This window comes from Staurois parvus, unplaced genomic scaffold (genome assembly GCF_062004578.1).
Source record: "Staurois parvus isolate SC_StPar_1 unplaced genomic scaffold, SC_StPar_1.0 ptg000154l, whole genome shotgun sequence".
In the NCBI taxonomy this organism is placed as follows: domain Eukaryota; kingdom Metazoa; phylum Chordata; class Amphibia; order Anura; family Ranidae; genus Staurois; species Staurois parvus.
The window spans coordinates 14508563-14524939 of NW_028317950.1; the positions used below are offsets into that span (position 1 = coordinate 14508563).

Sequence of the window (16377 nt, forward strand, 5' to 3'; positions counted from 1 at the left end):
GAGCAAACAAACTCACTGACTATTTATACACAGACACTAATTGCAATTTAAAAAACCACAGATGTGGGAAATTAACCTTTAATTACCATTTTAACCTGTGTGTGTCATCTTATGTGCCTGTACCAAGGCCAACATAACCCCTGTGTGTCACCTTGTGTGCCTGTACTGTGGCCAAACATAACCCCTGTGTGTCACCTTGTGTGTCTGTACTGGGGCCAAACATAATACCTGTGTGTCACCTTGTGTGTCTGTACTGGGGTCAAACATAACCCCTGTGTGTCACCTTGTGTGTCTGTACTAACGCCAAACATAACCCCTGTGTGTCACCTTGTGTGCCTTTACCGGGGCCAAACATAACCCCTGTGTGTCACCTTGTGTGCCTGTACTGGGGCCAAACATAACCCCTGTGTGTCACCTTGTGTGTCTGTACTAAGGCCAAACATAACTCCTGTGTGTCACCTTGTGTGTCTTTACCAAAGCCAAACATAACCCATGTGTGTCACCTTGTGTGCCTGTACTGGGGCCAAACATAACCCCTGTGTGTCACCTTGTTTGTCTGTACCAAGGCCAGACATAATCCCTGTGTATCACCTTGTGTGTCTGTACCGGGGCCAAACATAACCCCTGTGTGTCACCTTGTGTACCTGAACCGGGGCCAAATATAACCCCTGTGTGTCACCTAGAGTGTCTGTACCAGGGCCAAACATAATCCTTGTGTGTCACCTAGTGTGTCTGTACCGGGGCCAAACATAACCCCTTTGTGTCACCTGGTGTGTCTGTACCGGGGCCAAACATAACCCCTGTGTGTCACCTTGTGTGTCTGTACCGGGCCAATCATAACCCCTGTGTGTCACCTTGCGTGTCTGTACAAAGGCCAAACATAACCCCCTTGTGTCACCTAGTGTGTCTGTACCAAGGCCAAACATAACTCCTGTGTGTCACCTTGCGTGTCTGTACAAAGGCCAATCCTAACTCCTGTGTGTTACCTTGCGTGTCTGTACAAAGGCCAAACATAACCCATGTGTGTCACCTTGTGTGCCTGTACCGGGACCAAACATAACCCATGTGTGTCACCTTGTGTGCCTGTACCAGGACCAAACATAACCCGTGTGTGTCACCTTGTGTGTCTGTACCAAGGCCAAACATTCCAGGGTGTGTAAACTTTTGATCAGGACCATAAGAGTGATTTCCGGTATCATTATGATTTAAAAAGGAGCAAAACGTGATAAAAATGTGATAAAAAATGGCTTTATATGATCACTATCCTTAAATAAAAGACAGTTTTTTTGGCATGATCAGTCATATTTTCGATATCATTTCCAAAATGTCACTTTTTCTGCCAGGGTATACAAACCTTTGAACACAACTGCATTTCTTTACAAATTGCCAAGTCTGCCCCCGATGCATGCCTAAATACTGACTTCTGAATGCTGTGTGGACACATCCTTATCACGTAAATTTTCATACATGATGCTAATGTCAAGTACATTCTACGACATTATGGTGGTTATTCACTAAACTCATTTTGCTGCTTATTTAAATCAGAAATGTCTAATGCTTATGTATCATCTACTCAATCCTGATCATATTTTACATGCTGGAAGCTTTTTATTGCAAAGAAGCCGCAATGATTGGCAAAATAAAAGACTGAGAGATGAAATGCCATAGGTGACAGCTAGGACACTGCAGCTATGCTCACAGACTGCTCACACTATTGTTCCTGCAGAAAAACAAAATGCAGTTTGCTAAATGTCCTTTAGAGGGCGCATGAATAAAGACTCATTAGATGGCTGTTTACAAAGAGAACAGAAAAGCTACTGAAAGATGACATAGAATCCCCTGCAGCTTATTGGCCGGGTTCTCCTTGGGTGAACAATTATAAGTCTAAGATAGAAGATTTTTATTTTCTGAAATTGATTAAGTGTAAAATGGATATTCAAGAATTCAATCTGCAGAGTGTGTGCTGTTTCTCCTCTATTTAAAGCTAAGTTTAGACTTGTGTTTGGATCGCTTTTCAGAGCTGTTTGGCAGGCAACAAGGAGGCGATGTGACACCTTGTCGTAGTCTGTTTTAACTCTGTAATTGCTGCACCAGTGTGCCCAGGGGCGGACTGACAACTCATGGGCAATAGGGGATCATGGGGCCCCTGTGTTCTTGCCCAAACTCAAAAAAGCCTATGAAAAAGGTACCAGGGGCATCTCATGGGGCCCCCTACTGACTCCGGGCCCTCCGGCACTGCCCGAGTTTCCAAATGGTCAGTCCGCTCCTGAGTGTGCCATAACCATATGCATTGCATGCAATTGCAAGGTGTTTGTGATGCTTCCCTATTCGTTTGAACGGATCGCGTTTGTTGCCAATACTAACCACTGAATGTGACAGGAGAGATAGTTTTTGATGCAGACATAAAGCAAAGCATTGCAACTGTGGCATGTGAACACCCAGTGTGCTGCATTTGCAGCTTAAAGCGGTGGTAAACCCTTATATATATCCAGCGAAGTGACTAGCATCAGGGGATGAAAGAAAGCCTCCTTTAGAAGTTGCACCTGTTTATCTGCAGCCTTCTCTTCTCTACATCAATGCAAAAGACAGAATGTACACAGGATCTCTCAGCTCTGAAAAACAGGGGGCGGGGAGATGCAATTACATCAGTGGGAAGCAGGGGTGGACTGACAACTCATGGGGCCCCCGGGCAATAGGGGATCATGGGGCCCCTGTGTCCTTGCCCACACTCAAAGCACACCCAAAAAAGCCTATAAAAAAGTGCCAGGGGCATTTCATGGGGCCCCCTACTGACCCTGGGCCCTTGGGCAGTGCCCGATGCTTGAATGGTTAGTCCACCCCTGGTGGGAAGAGCTCTGAGAGCTGATTGGAAGAAAGGAACACATCCCCCTTCATACAGCTGACAGGAACAGAGCTAAGGCTGTCAATCATCTGGAGGTCCCTCCCCCGTCACCATTTTTCTCTTGGTGTCAGAAAAGCTTGTCAGAAGTGATTCATGCTGATAGCAGAGAAACAAAGCAGCAGAGAGAAATGACACTTAGTGTTCTGGATTGGGACAAGTAGACACAATAGAGGGATGTGCTTTGTTCATATTTCATGTCTGAGGGTTACAACCACTTTAAGGGGGCCAAGTCTAAAGGAGCCCTAAGAGGGAAAATGATCCTTATGTCCCTTCGACTTGCTAATGAAGACATATGACCAGGGGCGGACTGACAACCCATGGGGCCCCTGGGCAATAGGGGATCATGGGGCCCCTGTGTCCTTGCCCAAATTCAAAAAAGCCTATGAAAAAGGTACCAAGGGCATCTCATGGGCCCCCCTACTGACCCCGGACCCTCGGGCAGTGCCCGAGTTTCCAAATGGTCAGTCCGCCTCTGCATATGACCAGATCTAAATGAAAAGAAAAGATAGTGGTGTGCAGGGGCGGACTGACAACTCATGGGGCCCCCGGGCAATAGGGGATCATGGGGCCCCTGTGTCCTTGCCCAAACTCAAAAAAACCTATGAAAAAGGTACCAGGGGCATCTCATGGGGCCCCCTACTGACCCCGGGCCCTCGGGCAGTGCCCGAGTTTCCAAATGGTCAGTTCGCCCCTGGTGGTGTGTACGAAGACCTAAGATGGTCTGTTCATGGCACTCCTGCTGGCCTGACATCTAAACGTGACCATCCACTATACAATCTGATTGTACAATCTCCTTTACCCTAGGTTCACACCTAAGCGTTTTCCGCAGCGTTTTGCAGCAATGCACTGCAGTCCATTTAACATGATTTCCTATGGGACACCTTCGCATCTCCGTGTTTTCGCCCGGTGCGTTTCTTGGAAAGGGTCAGGGACTTTTTTGCACGCAAACAGATGCATTTTTGGTTCTATAGAAAAGCATCTAGTGCATTTTTGCTGTGTTTTTGCCACATTTTGTGTTTTGCGTTTTAAATTTGCCTAGCAACAAGAAAAAAAATGTTAAACAAAGAACGCAAAATGCAGCAAAAACACTTAAAAACACAGGTGAAAAAATGCAAAACGCAATTCAGAAATGGGTCAAAAGCAAACTGCATAGGTGTGAACCTAGCCTTTGGAATTTTTTTGCTGGGGAGGGGCTGAACACGCTTGGGGGAAGTTATGTGGGGAATAGCTCTTTGCTGGGGGTATTTCTTGGGGGGGGGGTGATCTTTGCTGAAGAGATTTCTGCTGGGGTTTATCTTCTTGTGGGGAGGAGCTCTTTGCTGGGGGAGGGGTATCTTCTTGCAGGGAAAGGGGGGGGGGGGTGCTGGGGGGATTTCTAGTGGGGAAAAAATTCTTCCTGGGGGGTGAGCTCTTTGGGGGGCGGGCTCATAAGGTAAGAGGGGCTTTCTTTAATTAGGGGAGGATTTATATTAGAGGGCTGGTTTTGGGTGGGGGGATTTTTGCTGGGATTCTATTTTACCCCAGTTTAACCCCTTCACCCCCTTCTCCCTCTGTGATCTGTACAGTTACTGTTTTTAGTACACCATTATAAAGCTCCCTCCATACCAGGGGCGGACTGACCATTCGAGCACTCGGGCACTGCCCGAGGGCCGGGGTCAGTAGGGGGCCCCATGAAATGCCCCTTGTACCTTTTATAGGCTTTTATGGATGCGCTTTGAGTGTGGGCAAGGACACAGGGGCCCCATGATCTCCTATTGCCCGGGGGCCCCATGCGTTGTCAGTCCGCCCCTGCTCAATACCAGTATGTTTCTTCATTTCCAAAACGTTGTGGCAAAAAAAACAAGATCACCTTGGCACCTTCAACCCAAACACCCCTATGCTAGGAGGTACCAGAGTGGATTCGGCCTCCACACCTCTCCTATGAGAAATAGATATCTGAGACCTGCCATATTTATATCCTTTTCAAAGCTAATTTCATGCTGGACAATAATCTGCATGGTAGCAGACTGTATCATTATAATGGTAGGTATTCAGAAATATGAATACTTATACAAAACTGTATTTGGGACTTGGTCAAAAACATGGTGACCTCCCAGCACCCACTCCTTAGGGTCAGTTCACACTACATGCGTTACAGTTGCTTTTTTTCTGCATCCAAAATGCACATAAAGTAAGTTATATGGTTGTCAATCTCATAGTTCACATCAGGGCTTACAGTTCCAGTGCGTACCAGGAAAAAAAAATAGAACATGCTGAATTTTTTCTGCATAGAACTGTACTGGAACGTGGTAAAAAACATCAGAACCGCACTGGAACGCACCAAAACCGCACTGAAACACACATTACCCTATTTAAACTAAAGAAAAAGAGAGGGGGGGAAATGAACTGGAATGCATAAAAAACATCAAAAACGCACCAGAACGTGTCAAAAAATGCGCATGCAGAAATGCACCCGGAATGCATCTGGACTGTATTTCTATAGTGTGAACCAATCTTTAAACCAGATGATTGGTCAGATGTCAACACCCCTATGATACCACAGAAAATGGGAATGTCACGACCTTTTGACAGCTCTCATGTACCATCAACAGAGTAACATGCGTCAAGCCGATAACACCTTGTTTATTGACTGAACTCAACTAAAACCAAGGACTTTGCACGTAGTCTTCATTTTCAACTCTTTTTTATTCCTTTGTTGCTTTATTGTCTCTTTATTTCTTTGTGATGCCCTTTTTCTGTAAATATTTTATTTGCATCATTCTGACCTTTTCATTATTAAACCCTGTTTTGGAAAGTGTTAAAACTGTCTTAGGCTAGGTTCACACCTATGCAGGTTGCGTTTGCGCCATTTCTGCATTCTGTTTTGCGTTGTGTTTTCTTTCTGCATTTTTGCCTCATTTTTTATGAATTTTGCATTTTTTTTCCTTGTTCCCAGGCTGATTTAAAATGCAAAACGCATCAAAAATCCTGCAAAAACACATCAAAAATGCAATACATGCTTTTCAGCAGCGTTTCCATTGAAGTCTATAGAACCAAAAATGCAACTTTTTTTGCTTTCAAAAAAGTCCCTGACCCTTTCCAAAAAAACGCACCGGGTGAAAACGCACAGATGTGAACATGTCCCATAGGGAATCATGTTAAATGGACTGTACTGCGTTTCTGCAAAACACAAAACGCTGCAGAAAATGCTTAGGTGTGAACCTGGGGTTAATGCAGGCCATAGACGGGTCGAAAACCGGACGTTTTAAAAAAAAAAAAACCCGAAAAATCGATCGATCAATAGGCTGACGTTACCACCAATGGTAAAAAAAAAATTGGCCGATTTTCGTCCCGTCTACGGCCGGCATTTAATTACTTCTGTCATCCCTTGCAGAGAGCTCCGCTATTATATTTGACATGAAAAAGTATTGTGGATGCAACAATGTATCTATTTGTATCCATTTCGGATACAGATGGTTTTATTCGGATACAAATAGATACATTGTTGCAACCGCAATACTTTTTCATGTCAAATATAATAGCGGACTGGAATTCTTCTTTTTCTTCTTTTTCTTCTTCTTTTTATTCTTGCAGGTCACAGCTCATGCACAGATTTCTTATCAGTAAAAAGATCGGCTGATATGCCCATCATTGCCGGGAAAATCGGCCGTTTTTTCCAACTTTACCGATTAAAAAAATGTGCCAAAACCCCGAAAAACGGCCGACCAATAAACCTACTAATGGTGCAAAAATCGGCTGATTTTTTTCGGCCGAAAAATCAGCCGATTTTCGACCCGTCTATGGCCTGCATAAAAGAATCCCTGTCTCCTGAAGAGTGCTACTGTATTACAAATCTCTGAACATACCTGTCTGCGGTGACAGTGCACGTTGCAGACGTTTATTCTAAAATCATAGTTGTGATTGCTGAGATTGTGAGTTTCCTCCTTCTCGGTAAAAATGCGGTGGTGGTGGTTAAAGGGTTAATGGCTCAATCAATGTAACCCAGTGACAAACGCTCTCAGGCAGCTGGCGCCGGGATTGTGGTCCCGCAAGCTGAAAAATCTCTGTGCGGGGTGGAGCAGAGAGTGGCATTGCTACGTCAGTGACAGCGTGGTGTGAGATTGGCCAGTCCTTTGTTAGCAGGAGCGAGCACCGCGTTCATCACATCATCAGGTATGAAGTCTGCAGACTTACTTAATGCCAGGGGCAGACTGACCATTTGGAAACTCGGGCACTGCTTGAGGGCCCGGGGTCAGTAGGGGGCCCCATGAGATGCCCCTGGAACCTTTTTCATAGGCTTTTTTGAGTTTGGGTAAGGACACAGGGGCCCCATGATCCCCTATTGCCTGGGGGCCCCATGAGTTCTCAGTCCGCCCCTGCTTACTGCCAAGCTGGACCAAGGTAGCAATGCCAGGAAGATCCTGCCTGGAGGTCAGCTTTCATATGATTACATGCCAGACATCTGCCCTCTCCAAGGTGAGATCTCCATCAGAAATAATAGGTGCTGAATCATGGGAAGGTCTCTATTTTTTACTTTGTTTCCTGGGGCAGTAGTTTTCTGAACTGGATACTTTTTACTGGGGTTGGGAATGTTCCTTGTTACTTGTTACTTTGTTTCATGGGAGAGTGTCTCCTTGTAGTTGGTACTTTTTCTTCCTGCGGGAGTTTTTCACTGTATTTGTTACTTTGTTCCCTGGGGGAGACTTTCCCTGTAACTTGTACTTTGTTTACTGGGAGAATGGTTCACTGAATTGTTACCTTATTACCTGTGGGAGTGTTGTTCTAAAATGTATACTTTGTTTCCTGGGGTAGATTTTCCCTGTAATAATTACTTTCTTTCCTGTGGGAAACTTTCCCTGGAATTGTTACTTTGCTTCCAGGGAGAATGCTTTTCTGAATTTGATACTTTGGTTCCTGGAGAGACCTTCCCTGGAAGTGTTACTTTGTTTTCTGGGGGAGATGTTTCCTGTAATTCTTACTTTGTTTCCTGTGAGAAACTTTCCCTGGAAGTGTTACTTTGTTTTCTGGGGGAGATGTTTCCTGTAATTCTTACTTTGTTTCCTGTGAGAAACTTTCCCTGGAAGTGTTACTTTGTTTCCTGGGGGAGATGTTTCCTGTAATTCTTACTTTGTTTCCTGTGGGAAACTTTCCCTGGAATTGTTACTTTGCTTCTCGGGAGAATGTTTTTCTGAAGTTAATACTTTGGTTCCTGGGGAGACTTTCCCTAGAATCGTTACTTTGTTTCCTGTGAGAAACTTTTCCTGGAATTGTTACTTTGTTTCCTGGGAGAATGTTTTTCTGAATTTGATACTTTCGTTCCTAGGGAGCCTTCCCCTGGAATTGTTACTTTGTTTCCTGTGGGAAACTTTCCCTGTAATCGTTACTTTGTTTCCTGGGGGAGACTTTCCCTGTAATTGTTACTTTGTTTCCTGTGGGAAACGTTCCCTGTAATCGTTACTTTGTTTCCTGGGGGAGATGTTTCCTGTAATTCTTACTTTGTTTCCTGTGGGAAACTTTCCCTGGAATTGTTCCTTTGTTTCCTAGGAGAGTGTCTTCCTGTAATTGTTTGTTTCCTAGGAGAGTGTATTCCTATAATTGTTCCTTTGTTTCCTAGGAGAGTGTATTCCTGTAATTGTTCCTTTGTTTCCTAGGAGAGTGTCCCCCTGTAATTATTCGTTTCCTAGGAGAGTGTCTTCCTGTAATTATTCGTTTCCTAGGAGAGTGTCTTCCTGTAATTGTTCCTTTGTTTCCTAGGAGAGTTTCTTCCTGTAATTTTTCCTTTGTTTCCCAGGAGAGTGTCCTCCTATAATTTTTTCCTAGGAGAGTGTCTCCCTGCAATTGTTCCTTTGTTTCCAGGGTGATTAGCTCTCTGTATTCATTACTTTGTTTTCTGGGAAAGAATTCCCTTTATTGTTACTTTGTTTCCTGGAGGAGTGTTTTTCTGAATGTGATACTTTGTTTCCTTTGGAGTGTCTCCCTGTATCTGTCACTTTGTTTTTGTGATCCTTCCTGTTGACATGTTTCATTGTTGCAGCCCCTCCCCCCTCCTGATCACAGGACACCTGACACTGACACTGACAGCTCTCCCTGGCCCCTGACACTTTCACTTCACGTGACGCCCCCTCCCCGCCCCTCTCTGAGACTTTAATAGAATCCAATGACGTCACTGCCCCCGAAAAGATCCGGCATCCCTTCAGTCACGAGTCATATGTCATCCTCTCTGATATCCTGCCGCCGCTCTGATTGGCTGTTATCTCAGCGGGGATTCGGCTGCTGCCGCCACAGGGGACGGGGATTGATCCATTGGACCTCATGGGGTACGGCTATGGGGGTAACAAGCTAGCGCTTGGGGGCTAGAGGGAGAAAATGCGGGGGACTACTTTGTGTCTCCGGCGGAAGGAGGAGGAAGGAAGAGGGAAGCGCTGCGATGCAAGATGGCGGCGCCCTGAGGAGCTGTGAGGTAAACAGGCTGTGGGCTGAGGAGCGGATAGACACAGGAGTCTCAGCGGAGTGGCGGGTTCTGGGGGCCGCTGAAGGAGAGAGGTCAGCCGGGGAAGGCAGGAGTCCTCTCTAGGGTGGCCATGTCTGATCAGATAGTAGGGAGGATGGGGTGCTGGTGACAACCAGGGGAGGAAGGCTCTGCCTGGATGTACTGTGGTCACCCAGGGGATCAGTGCTGTTGTTTGTGGGGCTCATGGTAGAAGTAGTGACCAATACCTGTCATGCTATACTCTGTTTTCAGAATGAAGGGACAGTTGAACAGAAGTTCATTAGTTGTACATTAGTCCTCAGTGTGTGCGGGGCAGTTATTGGTGCTCACCAGAAGGGCCCCTCTGCTCCACATAGAGAGGTGTGCCAGAAACAAGCAGTCTGCTTGGTGTTTGTTTTTTTTTGTTTTTTTAGTTTTTTTATTTCCATACATGTTTTTGTGTCGTTTATGTATATGTTTTGGGGAAATAAAAAGTAAATTAAACAATTTATATATATATATATATATATATATATATATATATATATAATTTTTTTTTTTTCCAATACATGTTTTCTAAAATATATAGAATTATTAAAAAAAAATACAAAATGTATATTTAAAGAAAAAAGAAGCAAAATGGAACATATCTATATATAAAAAAAAAAACATGGTTTTGTATACTTTTTTTTTTTTTTTTTTCGTGGTTGGGGGATTATTTTGGTTTTGTATTTTTTAATTTTTTTTTTTTTTTTTTTTGTATTTCAGTTTTGTATAATTTATTTTATTTTTGTGGGGTTTGTTTGTTCAGTGTTGTATACATTTTTGTTTGTTTTCATACTTTGTGTTTTTTGTTTTTTTGTTTTGTGTGTGTATGTGAATATATATTTGTGTTTTTTGTTTTCATACGTGGGTTTTTTTTTTTTTGTTTTTTTTGTTTTTTTTATACGTTTTTGTTTTTCAGTTTTTTGTTTAATATTTTATACGTGTTTTGGTTTTCCCACCGAACAAGCCTGGCTACAGAGTCTTGTACAGGACTGTAATAGGATATGGAATGGACATTTCCTTATATCTAAGGAGCGCCCTCTGAAGGCAGTTTTTGCTTTTTTTTTTTTTTTTTTTTTCTTTCCCCAGTTGTGGAGACTTTGCTTTACTTCCTGTTCAATAGAAAGTGAGAGGAAATTTCTGTAAATGAGGGAAACACTCTCATAGTTGTCAGCAGAAACCATAGAATTTGTATGCATGGGTCTAGGCCCATGGGGGGGTGGGCATGTTTGCCGGGTGAGGGAATGTACAGTTGCTCCAATCCCATTCCTGCCAGTAGGGTCCCAGTGGGTGCACGGACACAGACACTGCTCCCAGTCTGACATCGGTGCAGGTCCAGGTACACAGACATTGTGCACAGTTGTCAGATTAAGAGCAGTGTCTGTGCCATTGGTGTGAATGGCATTGCCTGCGGCCCCCGCTCAGGTGTACACTGTAGTAGGCCCATGTGGACAAGGCTTTACGCCTTATGGGAGACTTACCCTTACTCCTGTTGTTGTGGTTACCCAACATTTTAGATTTCTTGTCTCTTTCTTACCAGAGCTGGCGGTTTCCAGGAAAGACACAGAGGTGGGTCTCAGAGGAGACACAAATGGCAATAAAAATGTGATGAGGTTACTAATCCTTCCCCACTCCATCAAAACTAAAATTAAAAAAAAAAAGGTTTGACTTTAGCTACCGTTTTAAGCTGGGTTCACATATATGCAGGCTGGGATGTGGTGTGATTTTAATGTGCAGTGCGATTTTTGTTCATGCAACGCGGGTGCGATTCCGATGCTAATTAGTGTATCCGGCTGGAAAATGCATTTGCACCACACTGAAAATCGTACAAGACCCTTTTAAAGATCACACTGCGGCAGACCTGCATGCCTGTGACCCGGCTCTACATAACATTATTTGGTTTCGCCTGTCATGCAAGTCTGCGTGGTTCAAATTGCAGCAGAATTCGCATATATGTGAACCAAGGCTTTAAGTGGTTCTAAAGTCAATTTTCTGTACCACTTGGTGGCCACCCACCCCCAATGTACTGTGGGCGAGCGGCTGCTGTTGGCAAAGTGATGTACCCATATGTCACTGCCTAGATCCAAATTTTGGGCACGCTCCCGGCCGGCACCCACTGTCATTGTACACAGCCGGAGATTGTCAGCACTTCATGGCCAGGGCCTGCTGATTCACTGTGTACAATCACAGCCCAGAGCTCTGTGTTGACATTCAACACTGCCCCTGTGTACAGAGCTCTGTCAGTTTCTCATCCCTGAGAGATCTAGTAGTAAAAGCAGCACACTTTACACACAGGCACACATTTAACCCCATGATTGCCATAAATATTAACCCCTTCCCAGCCAGTGTCATTAGTACAGAGACCGTGTATAAGATCACTGTGTTACTGTCAGTGGCAGTCAGTTCCCCCAGCATCAGTTAGTGTCAGTGCCCACCACACCTATTACAAGTCACCATTAGTAGTGCAAAAAAAGTAAATAAAAATTCCAGTATATTTAGCATAGCTGTGGGCAGCACAGTGGCTAAATAGTTAGCACTTCCAAATGGCAGTACTTGGGTTGTTGGTTCAAATCCCAACCACAGCACCACCTGCCTGGAGTTTGCATGTTCTCCTTGTGCTTAAGTGGGTTTCCTCCAGGTACTCCAGTTTCCTCAAACACTCAAGTCATGCTGGTAGCTGAATTGGCTCCTGTCTAAATTGGACCAAATATGTGAGTTAGGGACCTTAGATTATATGCCCCTTGAGGTTTAGGGACTGATGTGTATGTACAATATACACTGTATTGCTAAAAGTATTGGTCAGCATGCCTTTACATGAACTCTAACTGCATCCCAGTCTTAGTCCGTAGAGTTCAATACTGAGTTGGCCCGCCCTTTACAGCTATAACAGCTTCAACTCTTCTGGGAAGGCTGTCCACAAGGTTTAGGAGTGTGTCTATGGGAAGGTTTGACCATTCTTCCAGAAGCGCATTTGTGAGGTCAGGCACTGATGTCAGAGGAGAAGGCCTGGCTCACAGTCTCCGCTCTAATTCACCCCAAAGGTGTTCTATTGGGTTGAGGTCAGGACTCTTTGCAGGCCAGTCAAGTTCCTCCACCCCAAACTCACTCATTATTATTATTATATAGAATTTATTTAGCGCCAAAGGGTTTGCTCAGCGCTGTACAATAGCAGGGGGGACAGAACGTGAGAATACAGTAACAATACAATACACAAGGGGTTCGAGGGCCCTGCTCTTTCGAGCTTACAATCTAGGAGGGAGGGGATAGTGGTACAGGAGGAAGTGGCTGTGGGGGATGGAGTGGTGGGAGGAGAGGAGATCGGTTGTTAGGTGAGGGGTGGGGTAGGCTTCCCTGAAGAGATGGGTTTTCAGGGTGCGCCTGAAGGTGAGGAGGGTAGGTGACAGTCTGATGGATTGGGGTAGGGAGTTCCAGAGGATGGGGGAAGTCCTAGAGAAGTCCTGGAGTCGGGCGTGGGAGGAGGAGACCAGGGAGCTGGAGAGTAGGAGGTCCTGTGAGGAGCGAAGGGCACGGGTAGGTTGGTATTTGGGTATCAGGTCAGTTAGGTAGTTTGGGGCGGCGTTGTAGGTCAGAGTTAGTAATTTGAATTTGATGCAGTGGGCAATCGGGAGCCAGTGAAGGGATTGGCAGATGTGGAGCGGTTGGTGAGGTGGATGAGTCTAGCCGCTGAGTTCAGGATAGACTGGAGTGGGGATAGCATTTGTTTGGGTAGGCCAGTGAGAAGGGAGTTGCAGTAGTCCAGGCGTGAGATGATGAGGGAGTGTACGAGTTGTTTAGTAGTGTCTGGGGTGAGGAATGTACGTATCTTGGAGATGTTGTGGAGCCTGCATGATTTTGATAGTGATTGGACATGAGGTTGGAAGGATAGGTTTGAGTCCAGGGTAACACCCAGGACTTTGGCGTGTGGGATTGATGGTGGCGTTGCTAGTCGTGATGGAGAGGATGGGGGGGCGCGGGCTAGGGGGAAAACCAGGAGCTCGGTTTTGGAAAGGTTTAACTTGAGGAAATGGAGCGACATCCAGTCTGTCATTCACACATCCATGTCTTTATGGACCTTGCTTTGTGCACTGGTGCACAGTCATGTTAGAACAGGAAGGGACCATCCCGAAACTGTTTCCACAAAGTTGGGAGGATGAAATTGTCCAAAATGTCTTGGTATGCTGACACCTTAAGAGTTCCCTTCACTGGAACTAAGGGGCCAAGCCCAACCCCTGAAAAACAACCCCACACCATAATCCCCCTCCACCAAACTTTACACTTGGCGCAGTGCAGTCAGGCAAGTACCGTCCTCCTGGCAACCCAGACACGTCTATCGGATTGCCAGACAGAGAAGTGTGAATCGTCACTTCAGAGAACACGTCTCCACTTCTCAAGTCCAGTGGCGGCATGCTTTACACCACTGCATCCAACGCTTTGTATTGCACTTGATGTAAGGCTTGGATGCAGCTGCTCGGCCATGGAAACCCATTCCATGAAGCTCTCTATGCCCTGTTGTTGTGCTAATCTGAAGGCCACATGAAGTTTGGAGGTCTTTAGCTATTGACTCTGCAGACAGTTGGCGACATCTGTGCACTTCAGCATGCGCTGACCCCGCTCTGTCATTTCATGTGGCCTAGCACTTGGTGGCTGAGTTGCTGTTGTTCCCAGTTGCTTCCACTTTGTTATAATACCACTAACAGCTGACTGTGGAATATTTAGTAGGAAGGAAATGTCACGGATGGACTTATTGCACAGGTGGCAACCTATCACGGTGTAGTGGTTCCTGAGAGCGACCCATTCTTTCACAAATGTTTGTAGAAGCAGTCTGCATGCCTAGGTGCTTGATTTTATACACCTGTGGTCATGGAGGTGATTGGAACACCTGAATCCAATAATTTGGAGGGGTCCCAATACGTTTGGCAATATAGTATATATGTAAAGCGCTGCATAAATTGATAAAATAGTTTGACGGCTTTATAACTGTCATGAAAACAATCAATATACTCTTATTGGGATTTTTTTTTTCTTTTTACCAAAGATGTAGCAGAAAACAACTTGAAATTTTTGAGATTTGATTTATTTTTTTAAATAGTTTTATAGTAGATGGTAAAATTATTTTTTTTTCTTTATCGAGCATAATAAAAAAAACCTAGTATTGACCAAATACTACCAAAAGAAAGCTTTATTTGTGTGACAAAATTGATATAAATTTAGTTTGAGCACAGTGTTGCATGACCGTGCAATTACCAGTAAAAATAGCGCAGTGCCAAAAAAGCAAAAAACGGCCTGGTCAAGAAGGGGGTGAAACGATCTGGAGCTGAAGTGGTTAAGGCATAAGTTCACGTTTCAAAAGAGAGTGCGTTTCTTATTCCTGCAGGAGTGTGGAAAACATTGCACCCATGATCAGGGGACCAGGGGTACAGTGCCAGACTGCAGCTTTCTGACCATACCCTCATACAGGCTGTCTGTTGAAAGCTGCGGGGTTTGTGAATGAACCAAAGAAAGGGTCCTGTGTGAGTTGGGACTGAGAGTCGGTTTTGGTAGTTCAGAGTTCAATGGGAAACGGAGGGGAAATCAGATGTGCGTTCAGATGGATTGCGTGTTTTTGCCATTCATTCTTTGGTAGTGGGGGGGGGGAATTGTGGGGGTCACTTTTGCTCTCCAGTGCCGAGTAGAGGTGACAGTGGTGACATTAGGACTGGGTGGAGGGGACTCTCACCTGGATTGTTGCTGACCTACCTAGTCTATGGCGATGTAAATGTAGCTCGTCCAGTGTGATGACGGTGCTGTAGCTGGAGAAGGGCCGGTTCCCTCAGGTGAGATCCTTCCTGTCTCTGGCACTCAGCTGTCCCCACACTCGCTCTATGTTCATCCCATGATAAGAGTCCAGCCAGAACTCTCTCTGCTCCCCCCCTATCACCCGCACCTCCAGCCACTCAGCTTCCTGGCCTGGTGTGCACCCTCAGCTCCAGGTGGAAATGCTGCACATGGAAGTCCGGGAACTGGAGGCCGTGGCTGCATCTTCCACCAGCCTCAATCCACTAATATGTTGACCGGGGAAGAGTGACAGACTCGGCTCTCTGTCCAATAAGCTGAGAGCGAGAGATCAAAATCACATGAAAACTGTTGGTTTTCACACTGAAACCATCACACATCACCATCATATCTCACTATAAACTGGAGTGAATTTGCAACGCACATGTCCTAATCAAGGCTTAATGTATTCTCCACATTAAAATGGAACGAAACCGTTTAAAAAAAAAAAAAAAAAAAAAAAGTTACGTTCTCGGCATAATGAAAATGCTGTCACATTTGCTTGTGCTCTCGACCAAACTGTCAAGCCCTCAAATGGCTGGTGTCATAACTGATCACATGTGCAGCACCATGGCAACTGCAGATCAAACAGGTTAACATGGCAGCTTCCTTGGTTGAAAAGGAGGGTTTACAAAAATGTAACATATTGCAGCTTACCAATCATTAAATGTGGCAGCTGTTATTTTTGTTTTTTTAGACTTTTCCCTATGTTTTCACCTGGCTAGTAACATACCTCCTGTATTAGAGTGCCTCCAGTCTTTATGAAGGAGCATAGGGGGTACCTTTCAATAGCAGCATTGTCAGTCTTGGGGGTGGGGAGAGTTGGGTGTATTAGCAGATTTAGATACACTAACAAACTGAAGCTAAACTCCAGTTTACAATTTTATAAGCGGTTGGAACCAACGGTTTGTTTGTTTTTTCTTTTGGGATAAAGATTTTTAACAAAAGCTGATCCTTGTAAGCACCCTTGTCAGTGGTAGTTCATTTCATCCCTGTATGTATCTGCTACATTCTGGTGGAGAGCTTGTTCTTTTCAAAAATACTTCCTGGCTGGATCACCTGTTGAAAATAGAGGAAAACTAATGCAGCCACCACAAAACAAAAAACTCCCAACTACCTATCCTCCCCCCAACCCACACCCCCCACACACTTGCCTACTTCTCACAGCAGC

General features: G+C 45.0%; 1 protein-coding gene across 1 annotated transcript in view; it reads left to right on the forward strand.

Annotated features, from left to right (window-relative positions):
* The first annotated feature begins 9309 nt into the window (after positions 1 to 9309).
* Positions 9310 to 16377, forward strand: part of TSC1 (TSC complex subunit 1) — a 78799-nt gene continuing 71731 nt past the window's right edge. The window contains exon 1 of the mRNA XM_089675083.1: positions 9310 to 9341. The gene's annotated coding sequence lies outside the window, so the exon portion shown is untranslated. The remainder of the gene's footprint in view (positions 9342 to 16377) is intronic.